Genomic DNA, 13,972 nt, shown 5'->3' with positions numbered 1-13,972 from the left:
AATAGATTATCTCAACATAAAACCCACAAAGCCAGAAGTAGCTTAATCTGTTCTAAATTAGAAATCCTTAATGTGTTTAGCACATAAAAAGAAAGCTAATTTTGATAAAACAACAAATCACAGCAATCAATGAAATAAATAAATCCTGGTGATAAGCAGATCTTTCTTAATAGTAATGGAAAGGATGTTTGAGTATAATATCCCATTTCATTGTTGAATTTTCTGTATGAGTAAAAAATATTAAAACAGATCAGACTTAAATGTGGCTATACAGAGTACAATATCTTTAAGTGGTAAACAGAAATGTTCCAGACAAGAATTAGCTATAGAAATATAAACCATACTAGGAAGTAAAGCATGTAAAAATAAAGGAAGCATAAATCAAATATAACTTAATTAGGAGACTTAGAGTAATAATTTCCATATGCCCTTTTTTTTTTTAGAAAAATGAGGAAGACAACATACTTCAGCAACGCTCCAACGTGTAGATGTGCATGTTTCATTTTCTCTAGCCATATGTTTAACTAATCATTGAATCCACGGATTGGTAAAGTACACCCCTGGGGCAAATCTCGTCTGCCACCTCTTAGTAAATAAAATTTAATTGGATCACTGACACATGTTTCTTCCTACATAATCTATGGCTGTTTTCATGGCAGAGTTAAGTAATGACAATAAGACTCTAAATCCCAAAAGGCCCCAAATATTTACTATCTAACCCTTACAGAGAAAATCTTAGTGATTCAGGCAGGGGTGTCCAACCGCTGGCCTATGGGCTGCATCTGGATTCTGTGTGTACTTTTTTGCTTATCTGTGATGGCAAATACCATGAAAATTATGCATGGACCTTTTTTACTTTTATTTTTTAGCTCAATGGTTTTTGCTAGTGTTTGTGTTTCAATGAGTGGCCCAAGATAACTCCTCTTCTTTCAATGTGATGTGGAGAAGCCAAGACGTTGGATACCCCTGCAAGTAAACTTTATTATAATCCTTTTAAAGATAGATATCCACCTATCAATGTCATTCCTTATTATAAATATGTGACAGAAACTTTTTATTGAATCATAGCATACCTAATGAAGAGAGTGAACAGTAAAGCTCTATGAAATATCATATTGTGAACATTTCCAAGTAACCACTACCTCAGTCAAAAGGCATAAAATGACTAGCCAGGCCTCTCTAACCCAACAGGCAGGCGCGCGCACACACACACACACACACACACACACATACAACCTCTCCTTCAAATTCAGTATTGTGTTTTCAATATTCAACTTTGTTATTGAATTTAACAGTAGTCTGCTAGTTTTCAAGGTATATAATTGTATATAAGTTAATGTTAGTATACATTTGAATTTTTTCAATTTGGAGGTTACTAATAGTAATGTTACTATAAACATGCTTGTGCATATTATTTGGTGCACATAAATATGCATTTCTGTTGAGGATTTAAGAAACAAATACTTAAAGTTCTCTCTATGTTTGAGACATGCTCTACGATTTAACATTGTGAGAATTTTATTTGTCGCTTTAGCGTCTTACATTCTTATTTTTGTAATAGCGTCTTTTAATCATCAGAAGATTTAAATTCTAATTTGCTCCCATTGATCAATCTTACATTCAGTGATTAGTGTTTAATAACCTTAATGGCTCTTGTCCCCAATGTATTTTTTTTTTTTTTGGTGAGTGTGACGAGTTTATTTGAGTGACTTACAAGGATACTTGTTCCTGGGCAGCACAGGAATTTCCTCTATTTCATTTTTTAAAATATACTTTTCTATTGACATTTAGATCTACAATCCATCTGATATTGATTTTTTTTTATAGTCACTGGTATGTGTCAATTTTATTTTTTCCTTATGGAAATCCAGTTGACTTAGTCATGTAAGTGTACAAAAACCTATCTGTTCTCCCCTGTTCTAAACTGTTACTTCTGTCATAAATCATGTCCAAAATGTTGATCTGTTTCTAGACTCTTTCCTCTGTTCCATTGCTCAATATTTCTTTATCTTTGTACCACTACATCACTGTCTTAAGACTTACTCTAAAAATACAGTTTTTAGTACCCAATAGAGTAAGTTCTCCTACCTCAGTTCTTCTCCTCAGCATGGTTTTGGCTGAGGGGTAAGTGTATGTTTTTCTCCTGGGCACTCTTTCTCTTTCATTACCCCACATTGCTTACCTTTGTACCAACACTACATTGCCTATAATACTTAGGCTTTGTAAGTTGAGATAAACCCTCTTACTTTGCTGTTTTATTCTTCTAATCTAAATTTTCAAAGGTATCGGCAGAAACTATTTTATAATTTCCTTTTATATTTTTGTTGGGGTTGGAACTTTCATGTCTGCCTTTTTCTGTTGGTTGTCTTTTCTTATTTTATTTGTTTCATAGATCAACACTGGCAGACAGAAGTAAATTTCAAAGAACATACTTTTGGCATTGTTGATAGTCTCTGTTCTCTACTTCTTTTACTACTCCATTAACTTCTGCTCTTATCTCTATGATTTATTTCCTTTAACTTTCACAGTGCTTAACTCACTCGCTCTCATATTAACCAGGCATCACCTCTGCAAGTGGCAGATACAGACCAGGAGGGCAGTTCTTAGGGCGAGAAGCTGGGGACCAATCAGGAGAAGGGACTGCAGGAAAAACGCAGAACGCCTGTCAATCATGTACATCATCTGGTAACATGCCACAGTCTCTTACAAGCCCTTCACCAGAGCTGGCCAATGAAAGGAAGCCACTGGGGAGTCCTTAATGCTTTTCTCCAGTCTTGGAGACCCACCGTTCCTTTCTCTAGAATGTATTTTTGCTTTCTATAGCTTCTTTCTTTTCTGCAATAAAAGCTGTTTGTGGGGAATTGCTTCTTGTCTGCAGTCTGTCCGTGGTACCTGTCCTTCTTGTGATACTTCCAAGCAAGAGCCAAAAATTCAAGACAATATTCCACCAAGAGGCCAAACCTGACAGTTTTTAATCTAATATATGCTCTCAAGATTGAATTTATTTCAAAACTTAAATTTAGCTGTATTCAACGAGTTTTATTTTTCATTATTATTTGTTTAAAATATTATTTAATTTTATTTGTGATTTCTTTTCTTTGGTCCAATGATTGTTCAGAATTGTGTTGCCGAACTTACAAACATACAGGGCCTTTCTAGTTATTTTTTGTATTCTAATTTTAGCTCAAATCAAGGTTGTTCAGAAAATATTCCATGGTTTTATAATATTTCTTTGAAATATATTGATTGAGGCTGCATAGCCCAACATATGGTCCATTTTAGTAATATTTTAATGATACCTGGAAGTCTGCAGTTGAGTGTCCTGTTGTACATGGTCACGTTTTACACACATCCACAAACACACAAATGCATTTATCCCCTTTTGAATTTAGAATAGACACAATCCATTAGTGAATCATGTCTGTAATGCATGTACTTACTTGTTTTCTTATCAAACATTTAGATAGATTCTTCACATCCTCCTCTATACAGATAATATGAAACTTAACTGAGCTAAGACCAGGTATAGCCTTGTAACCAATAGTCAAGCTTTGATAGAAAGTTTTGAACTTTTTTAAAAAGATTAATGATATCCTCTCTATTAAGAGGATGAGAGTAAAATTTGTTGAACATTTTTAGAACTCAATAGATTTGCTTGGATTCTGTATTTAGAAGCAAACTGGAAGCTTTCTGGGTTAATTATGTGTCACAATTAAACTGTTAAAAATATCACAGGGAGGATATGGCTTCCAGGAAGCTATTCATTAACTGATAAAAATAAAAAGCACAACCACTTCTGCTCTAATCATTCTGTAAAATTTAATGTTTAGAAAAACACTTTGCACTCTTTTGTGATTTTAAAATAGCAATAATATTTATTCATTTATACTGGTAATGAATTCATTTCTCATGAATGAATCCATCATGATATCAAACATTTTTTTGACCTCTGGATATGACAACTCAAAAATATATTGTATAAACTCTAGAGATTTTTATCCTGATAATAAAAGCAATATAAGATCACAGTAATTAATTTAACAATTTGTCTAACATATAATTAACTAAAGAAATCTTGAACCTTTTATTGCTTGGTTTTTATAATTATACCTAGAAAATATAGGTCAATAATATACAACTGCATCAACCGTCTGGTTTGAATATTTTTCTCTTATATGACTATATAATAATTTATTTGTGTGAATCGTATTGCTGGACTTTTAGTTTTTAAGATTATTGAAATTATAAAAATCACATTGTAATTATGTGGCATTTAAATCTTGGAAAATCATCTTACCCTTGTTTAATCATTTCTCTATGACATCCTCCTAGAAATGAATTATTGAATCAAATTATAGGCAATTTTAGTGATTTAGTATCAAATTGATGGCCTGTCCTAGAAATTTGTGCCTGTTCAGCCAGAATCTACAATCACATAAACCAATTCCTTAAAATAAACTTCTTAATTTATATTTTTGGATACTTCTGTTTATCTAGTAAAACCCTGACTGAAACAGATTTTCATACCTAGCGTATTGAGAGCATCAAGGTGACTGATTTTGTGACCCATCGTGTAAAGATCTTTCACATTATTTGATAATCTGAATCTATATTGATCGAGTATAGAATTTGACTCTTCATTGGAGTTGGACCTGATAATAGTTGCTGGGAAAAACTCAAGTCATATCTCTCTCCATTAGTGTTAGCCAGGTGGAATTTAATTCTTTACGTTTTCGATATGAATAGCAATGGATCCGGTGACTAGCCTTTGATAGTCAGCTCCAAGCTAGAAACTTTCTATGATGTTTAATCTGAGTAAATGAACAACAAACAAATGATATTGGGGAAAAGTTAATACATTATGGTGGGAAATTATTTATAGACATACTACATTTGAATTTTTTTCTTTCAAACATATTATGATTTTGATCATTCCAGTACGATTTCTATGCATTGTCACAAAGAGTGATCAGCTTCGCCATCAGAATACTATTATCTATGCACAAAGTGTGCGGATTTGTACCTTTGGATAAATAGGGAATGTTTTCTTTCATATTTAAAATTCTGCATGGATATTCTTGTTTTCAAAACTATTATCATTTCCAAAATAAATTACTCATTGTAAATGAACACAAGAATGGCATGTCATCTTTTCTCATATACCTATTTGAAGAGCTGGCAGCTATGTTGAAGGGAGATGAAAGGTAGGCACGCCTCCATTATAAGTATGTTGTAGACCATCAGGTTTTCATTGCCGAAGATGCAATTCCAATATTCCGTCTAGAAGGGTGGTTATTTTATTCAAGAGACACACTTTTTAACAGCTGCCGTATCTTTCCCCTTAGGCTCATTAGAGGAGAGGCAGTGCTATTCTGATTGCGCGCTACTGAATCTAACATGAATTGACTGGACGTAGAGAAAGTCTTACATCATTATTGTTTAGCATTTGCTGATGAACAGTTTGCCTAGCTCACCACGCACTGTGAAATTTTTCCATCAAGGCCTTTTTAATGCTTTCTCTAAAATCACTACACAGGGTGCTTTAAAGGTCAAATGAGTAGAGCAGAATTTTTTGCATAACTATAAGTATAGGACTCTCCTGAGGAGGACTGGTGTTTGAACTACCTTTAACTGCTCTTCTCCCAAACTCGCAATGATTGTTCAGATCTGCCATTTGTATACTTACGTAATGGTAATCATGACCTACACTCTACTAACTAGAACCTTGAAGGAAAGTTTATTGTGCTATAAATTCTATTCGTTGCATTCAGGTATTTAGGGTAGACATCAGGAAAGGTCAAGTAAATGCTGAACTCCATAGAGATGTGGGCGATATACTGTGATGTCATCCTCCTGGCTACCATATCATAACCCAGCAAGTTCTAAACTTGCACAGGTGTTAGCCAAGACTGCAGGGGATATATAAAATAAGCCAATCTTGTAAACAAGTACACAAAAAGAAAGTAAATAGCAAAATTTCATCAGGTTGTAAATCAACCCTCTCATGGTATTATTCTTGAGTGTTACGGTGGTCAAGGTTTAGAAATTACTCTGACTTCCACTTTATACTTTATGATCTTTCCATGCTTAATAAAACTATTTCTTATCGGCAGTACCAAACCTACCCACAGAACCTGAACATGTGTGTTTCTATTTTGTGGTTATCCCATTTATGTAGAAAAAAAACTTGATTGATTAAATCAATCATAAAGAAACAAAGACATTATTATAAAATCAAAATAAATCTACCCTTTCAAGAAGAATTTGGGCCTGTAAGTTGTCTATTCACACAAATAGAAATAAGAGAGGCATCAATTTAGATATTTAATGACAATACACTATTTTTATTGATACATAACAGTTGTGCATATTTATGGAGCAAATATGATATTTTGATACACTATTTTTATTAGATCAAATTATCCCAGGTATCTTGAGACATTTTATATTCATTGGAAGATATTTATTAAACTCCAATTGCAAATAGATGTTTTAATGGGAATTAAACAAATACAATGAATATTTCTATTAAGGAGACTCAATTCAATTCTCATAAAATATTCAGGGGATATAGAATTGTCCTTAGCTTATACTACCCTATCACATCTTTCTAAAAAGTAAAATAAACTCCCCAATTTGAAACTTTGAATGACAGACTGTGGCCAAAAGAATTACATCTAAATATGTCCATTTGGAATTCAAGCCTCTATCTCTCCGATTTAGGCTCTTCTCATTTAATTATGAGAGCACAACAGAAATTTTATGAAATCTTTAGATCAGTCTTCTAGTTGTCTTAAGACTTCAACTTGGCTGTGAATCCTTCTGGCCCTTAAGGTTCCTCTTTTACCCATTTCAATGGTACTTATAACTAAGACTTGGCTCCACTTATTACCTAAAATGTTTCTTACGTTTTCTATCTTAATGACCTCTTTAATGTCGAATACTAGTTAAGTGTGGCACTCATTTTTGTATTCCATTATGTACTGCTTTCTCTTTTATGTGATTGCTTGATATTTCTGTTTTATTTCTTCAGTGAGAAAGCAACGTCTCAATCACAGTTATGATTTATTCCTTTCTGATTTCTTTGCAAAACTTAGTGTTGGTTTAATAGCCTTAGAAAATTAAATTTTGAGTTTTACTTTATAGCAATAACCGTGTTCCTGAAATACACCAGCTATTTTCTTCTATCCTAAATAACTGTGATTCTAAAATAGTGGCCTTCTCTCAGGGAGAAAGCCCTTAAGTTGCCAAGTGTGGCCCATTCTCTGCCACCACAGCTGGTCTGGTCTCCAGGTTAGGAGGATAATATTCCTCCGCCCATGAGATTTCCTCCTGGCAAAGTTAACTGTTTGCACTCATTGAGCCACAGTCAGTTTTTCTAACAACTAGGCAGCTGAACAAAGAGACTCTAAAAACTTTGAATTCAGTATTAAAACTGCCATGTAATTGAGTTGTTTTCTTACTAATTCAAAACAAAGAATTATTCTCATTGATTTCATTTTTTCAGATTGCATACTCTTAAAAACCATGTAAATGGTCATTTTTTTCTTTTTTGTACTTGTGTGTGGGACAAAAGGTTTGACACATCATGTCATGACTCTTCTGAAAGGCTGTGCACTGCTAAAATTTTGGATCTTTCCATTGAATAAATGGATTTTTTAATATCTTTTTGCATCTGTGGTTGACATTGAATATCAGTGATATAATTAATACCCACATTAATTATAGTTATTTTAATTAAATTATATTCCAGAAGATGCAAAATACTCAATGTTAAAATAATCAAGATCAGAGTATTCACTACCAAGACCACAGATTAAATTTAAATCAAGAAAAATGTAACCAATTATTAACTTTGTCTTTATGAGCAACTAAACCACATGTAGTGGTATTTTCTTGGGTTAAAATATTAATTCCAGAATAAGAACACCAAGATAACTTCATAAATTATGTTAGTTTATATTGTCCATTATTTAGAAAAACAAAACCCCCCAAATTTCAAAATGTGATAATCATAATTTCTGAATACTCATTTATCTTTAAAATTTCATTTTTCTCAATTATTAAAAAGATAACCTAGATAGCATATTAATTTTAAAATATATATACCATGGAATAGTATTTAGTCATAAAAATGGTGGAGACTTTACATCTTTTGTATTAACCTGGATGGAGCTGAAACACATTCTTCTTAGTAAAGTATCACAAGAATGGGAAAGCAAGTACCAATGTACTCAATACCAATATGAAGCCAGTAGACGAGTTGACATGGTGGTACTTTTCTATCACTGGAGATTCTTCAGAGAGTCTTTGGCCCTGCTGTGATTGCCTCCAAAGTATACACATCAGCCAAATAGTTCAAGAAAACACCAGCAAGTAGAGGTGCTAGAGCAAGCGTGCTTGCTTAGAGAAATAAGAGAAGGATCAAAAAGCATCTTCAAAATTATTTGTGTGATAAAATCATTCCCTGAGAACCTGGATTCTCCTTATTTCATTGCTGAATCTAAAAATACGCCTGTTGAGTTGTGGAAATGTTTGGAGCCTGTGTAGGATACTGAAAGTGTGCATCTTACATCCTGTCCTCAGATGATCAGCACAGTATGCTTTTAAGAGGGATAGTTATTTCACTATGTAAATTTGGGTTTAAGTCCACAGTCAGATCCACATAGCTTTATCAGAGCTTAGCATACAGGTGGACACTTTCAGTTCAGTCTAGTTTCAGTCCCACAACTACTTGTAAAACCCATTAGGATTTGACAGTTTTGGCAATCTTTGATTACTAGGGTGTACCACACGGGGGTAGGAGAAATGATGAGGCTCTTAGTCACTTGAAACCATAAAGCTACTGGCTCGCCTGAATGCCATTTCAAAAATGCCTATATTGAGGGGAGACAAGATGGCGGACTGAAGCCAGCTTTCAACAAAGGCTCCCGTCTAGAAGGAGAGTTAAGGGACAGGAATTTAGTAAGTATCCTGGTGGACTTGAGCCTCACCAAGAGAGAAGGCTGAAGAACGCACATCAACACCGCTGAGGCAAGTTGTGATCACAAGGACGCAAACAAAAGGTACAAAATCCACCACCAAGCGGATGGGAGTCCCCCTCCCCCATGAGACCGGCTCTGGAGCCCCACAATTGAACAAGCGGGCAGAAATTAAAGGCTCTCCCACTACACTCCACGGGAGAGACCTTCTAAAAACTGGACCTACCTCCCCTACTGGGGTGCCGTGGCGTTCTCCTGCCGGACATAGGACTGAATAAAACTTTGGGAATCCTTTGCCGGCAACCCTGAATCCCCGGCGCTCCCCTCCCGCCCACTGAGGTCTGGAGGCCTGTCCCCCAGGACTTCGGATCCTTGGGTGATTTCTCAAGGGGAGTGGACAGTCCCCGAGTTGCGACTGGTCAGCATTGACTCTGAGGCGCACCGAGTGAGGAGAGGGCACCGGGCTGAGGGGGAGTCACGCCTCGCGGCACTTCCCTGCGGTGCAGTGCAGCAACCCTCCCCGGGCATACGGGGCCCAAGACTGAATCAGACTCTGGCCTCCCCGCTGAGAGCTGAGAACCCCTACTCTCACCCGGGGTCTGAGGGCCTATCCCTCCGGAGTTCGGCTCCTTGGGTGATTTCTCGAGGGGAGTGCACAGTGCCTGAGCTGCGTCAGGTCAGCGCTGACTCTGGGACACGTGAGCGAGGAGAGGGCACTCCGCTGAGGGGAAATCAAGCCTTGGCGGCACTTCCCTGCGGTGCAGTGCAGGAGCCCTCCCCGGACCGTAGTATTGCGTGAAACTGAATGAAACTCTAGCTTCCCCCCGCCCCACTCCCAATCCGGGTCTGGGGGCCCATCCCCCAAGAGTTCTGATTCTTGGGGGATCTCTTAAGGGGTGTGGACCCAGCACAAACTGCGGCCGCTCAGTGCTGACTCTGGGGCGCGGGACAGAGGAGAAAAGGGTCGCCTGAGTGCCCACACCAGAGCAGCAGTTCCCTGGAGGTAGATCAACAGCCGTTTTTTCTTTAACGGCAGAACGCTCACTTCTGGATATTCTGAGGCCACACCCCCTGTCTCCCTGGGCAACCAGAGGAGGCCACAGGTGACACGGCTCACAAACCCGGAAGCCTCCAGGGCGGGGCCGACCCAGAGAGGTGTTCAGACGCAATTCTCCAGCAGCAAAGACGTTTGAACTCAAAACAGCCCGTCTCCTGTAGGCGACGACAGGAACAGAGACAGAACCTCACAAAGTTGTCTGTTCTGTTCTGTTCTGTTAGCAGCATCCATCAGGGACGGGGCTAAGCCTGAGTGAACACCTCCTTCCCATCACCTGCATCAAACACTCAAAGATGTCAGGCCCCATCTCCTCCTGCTAGATAGCGGCAGTCTGCGGGGGCCTGGCAGACTTCCTCGCGATTCAGGCAGGTGCAAACCCCTGGAGTGTCTGTTCACTGCAGGCAACTGGGTTAGCCATCTGCAGAGATACCAGTGACTGGGTCCGACGGAGGGGCAAAGTGGGGAAGGAGACGTCGACCTTCCCAGACTGCTCTGTTTGCGGGGTGGCTCCTCCTGACTCCACGCTGCACTGGGGTGAGCTGTCTCAGAGGAGTCACCAGGCCCCTGTGATCCAGTTCCCAGAGACCTCTTGAACCCTTCCACCTGAGACAAGTGCCGATTGAGACAGTTGATTCGGACCTTTTGAACTGGGCTAATAGACTGAGGACTTTTCAGGTGGTGCCCTGGGTGTGCGATTGTAGGAAGGTTTGATTCTCCTTTTCCAACTGGGGCCAGAGGTGGGCAGGCGGGGTGACTTAATTGCTGATTTTTCCACACAGCTGAGACTTCAAGCCAGAGTAGAAGTTGCAATAGGATCGAACAGAAACCAGCTGAAAACAAGACAGAACCACTTTGCTCCACCACACCAGACAGGGCCCCAGTTTCTCAGGCCACAACACTGTACGGGCCCTCGATAAAACCCCAGGGGAAAAACCAAAGGGAGTAAACCATGGGGCGGAATCAGCGGAAAAACTCTGGTAACATGAATAACCAGAATAGATCAACCCCCCCAAGAAAAGATACGGCAGATGTGATTGAAGATCCCATTCATAAACAACTGGCTGAGATGTCAGAAGTCGAATTCAGAATTTGGTTTGCAGACAAGATTAATAAAATGGAATTAGGAATTCGAGGAGAAATTCAAAAACTGTCTCAAGAATTTAACGAATTTAAAGACAAAACCACCAAAGACTTAGACACACTGAAACAAGAACTTACAGCCCTCAAAGATATGAAAAATACAGTAGAATCCCTCAGTAACAGAATGGAGCAAGCAGAAGAAAGGATTTCTGACATTGAAGATAAAGTCTTCGAACGCTCCCAATCTCTCAAAGAGGAAGAGAAATGGAGAGCAAAAACGGATCACTCACTCAGAGAGCTCTCAGATAATTCGAAAAAAAATAACATAAGGGTTATAGGAATTTCGGAGGCTGATGACGTGGCAGCCAAGGGCACAGAGGCCCTTCTACATGAAATTATGAAAGAAAATTTTCCAGACATGCCTAGAGAATCTGAAATTCAGATAGCAGACAGCTTCAGAACCCCAGCACGATTCAACCCCAAAAAGCCATCTCCCAGACATATCATAATTAGCTTCACTAAAGTTAACATGAAAGAGAAGATTCTCAAAGCAGCCCGGCGAAAGAAAACTATAACGTACAAAGGTAAGAATATTAGAATAACTGCAGATCTCTCTGCTGAAACTTTTCAAGCAAGAAGAGGCTGGTCATCAACTTTTAATCTCCTAAAGCAAAAAAACTTTCAACCCAGGATCTTGTATCCAGCTAAACTGAGTTTCATCTATGATGGAGAAATTAAATACTTCAATGACATTCATATGTTGAAAAAATTTGCCATAAGTAAACCAGCTCTTCAGGATGTTCTCAGACCTATCCTCCACAATGACCAACCCAATCCTATACCACAAAAGTAAACTCACTCAGAAACTTCGGATCAAACTCCAACTTCCACACTGGCGAAAGGATTAAAAATGTCCACTGGACCTTTGAAAAACTCGATACCCAAAATTCCACCAGACTTATCCTTACTCTCCATCAATGTGAATGGCTTAAACTGTCCTCTAAAGAGGCATAGGTTAGCTGACTGGATACAAAAACTTAAGCCAGATATTTGTTGCATACAAGAGTCACATCTCAACTTAAAAGACAAATACAGACTCAGGGTGAAAGGATGGTCATCCATATTTCAGGCAAATGGTAATCAGAAAAAAGCAGGTGTTGCAATTTTATTTGCAGATACAGTAGGCTTTAAACCATCAAAAGTAAGGAAGGACAAGAATGGTCACTTCATATTTGTTAAGGGTAATACTCAATATGACGAGATCTCAATTATTAATATCTATGCACCCAACCAGAATGCACCTCAATTTATAAGAGAAACTCTAACAGACATGAGTAACTTGATTTCCTCCAGCTCCATAATCGTTGGAGATTTCAACACTCCCTTGGCAGTGTTGGATCGATCCTCCAGAAAGAAGCTGAGCAAAGAAATCTTAGATTTAAACCTAACCATCCAGTATTTAGATTTAGCAGACATCTACAGAACATTTCATCCCAACAAAACTGAATACACATACTTCTCATCAGCCCACGGAACTTACTCCAAAATTGATCACATTTTAGGTCACAAGTCTAACCTCAGTCAATTTAAAGGAGTAGAAATTATTCCATGCATCTTCTCGGACCATCATGGAATAAAACTTGAATTGAGTAACAACAGGAATCTGCATACCCATACAAAAACATGGAAGTTAAATAACCTTATGCTGAATGATAGCTGGGTCAGAGATGAGATTAAGAAAGAAATCACCAATTTTTTGGAACAAAATGACAATGAAGACACAAGCTATCAGAACCTCTGGGACACTGCAAAGGCAGTTCTAAGAGGGAAATTTATAGCACTGCAAGCCTTCCTCAAGAGAACGGAAAGAGAGGAAGTTAACAACTTAATGGGACATCTCACGCAACTGGAAAAGGAAGAACATTCCAACCCCAAACCCAGTAGAAGAAAAGAAATAACCAAAATTAGAGCAGAATTAAATGAAATTGAAAACAAAAGAATAATACAACAGATCAATAAATCAAAAAGCTGGTTTTTTGAAAAGGTCAATAAAATAGATAAACCTCTGGCCAACCTAATCAGGAAAAAAAGAGTAAAATCTCTAATATCATCAATCAGAAACAACAAAGACAAAATAACCACAGACTCATCAGAAATCCAAAAAATCCTTAATGAATATTACAAGAAACTTTATTCTCAGAAATATGAAAATCTGAAGGAAATAGACCGATACTTGGAAGCACGCCACCTTCCAAGACTTAACCAGAATCAAGTGGAAATGTTGAACAGACCCATATCAAGTTCAGAAATAGCATCAACTATACAAAACCTCCCTAAAAAGAAAAGCCCGGGACCAGATGGTTTCACGTCAGAATTCTACCAAACCTTTAAAGAGGAATTAGTACCTATATTACTCAACCTGTTCCAAAATGTAGAAAAAGAAGGAAGACTACCCAACACGTTCTATGAAGCAAATATCACCCTGATCCCCAAACCAGGAAAAGACCCAACAAGAAAAGAAAATTATAGACCAATATCACTAATGAATATAGATGCAAAAATATTCAACAAGATCCTAACAAACAGAATCCAGCAACACATCAAACAAATTATACATCATGACCAAGTTGGTTTTATCCCAGGGTCTCAAGGCTGGTTCAATATACGTAAATCTATAAATGTAATTCAGCACATAAACAAATTAAAAAACAAAGACCATATGATTCTCTCAATTGATGCAGAAAAAGCTTTTGATAATATCCAGCATCCCTTCATGATCAGAACACTCAAGAAAATTGGTCTAGAAGGGACTTTTCTTAAACTGATAGAGGCTATCTACAGCAAACCCACAGCC

General features: G+C 37.8%; 1 protein-coding gene across 1 annotated transcript in view; it reads right to left on the bottom strand.

Annotated features, from left to right (window-relative positions):
* The window catches only part of EYS (eyes shut homolog), a 1,685,250-nt gene that overhangs the window by 590,197 nt on the left and 1,081,081 nt on the right, over positions 1–13,972 (bottom strand). The window lies entirely within an intron of this gene.

Source organism: Nycticebus coucang, chromosome 9 (genome assembly GCF_027406575.1).
Source record: "Nycticebus coucang isolate mNycCou1 chromosome 9, mNycCou1.pri, whole genome shotgun sequence".
NCBI lineage: Eukaryota > Metazoa > Chordata > Mammalia > Primates > Lorisidae > Nycticebus > Nycticebus coucang.
Note: the sequence above shows the minus strand (reverse complement) of the source record. Positions and strands in the feature narration are given on the sequence as shown.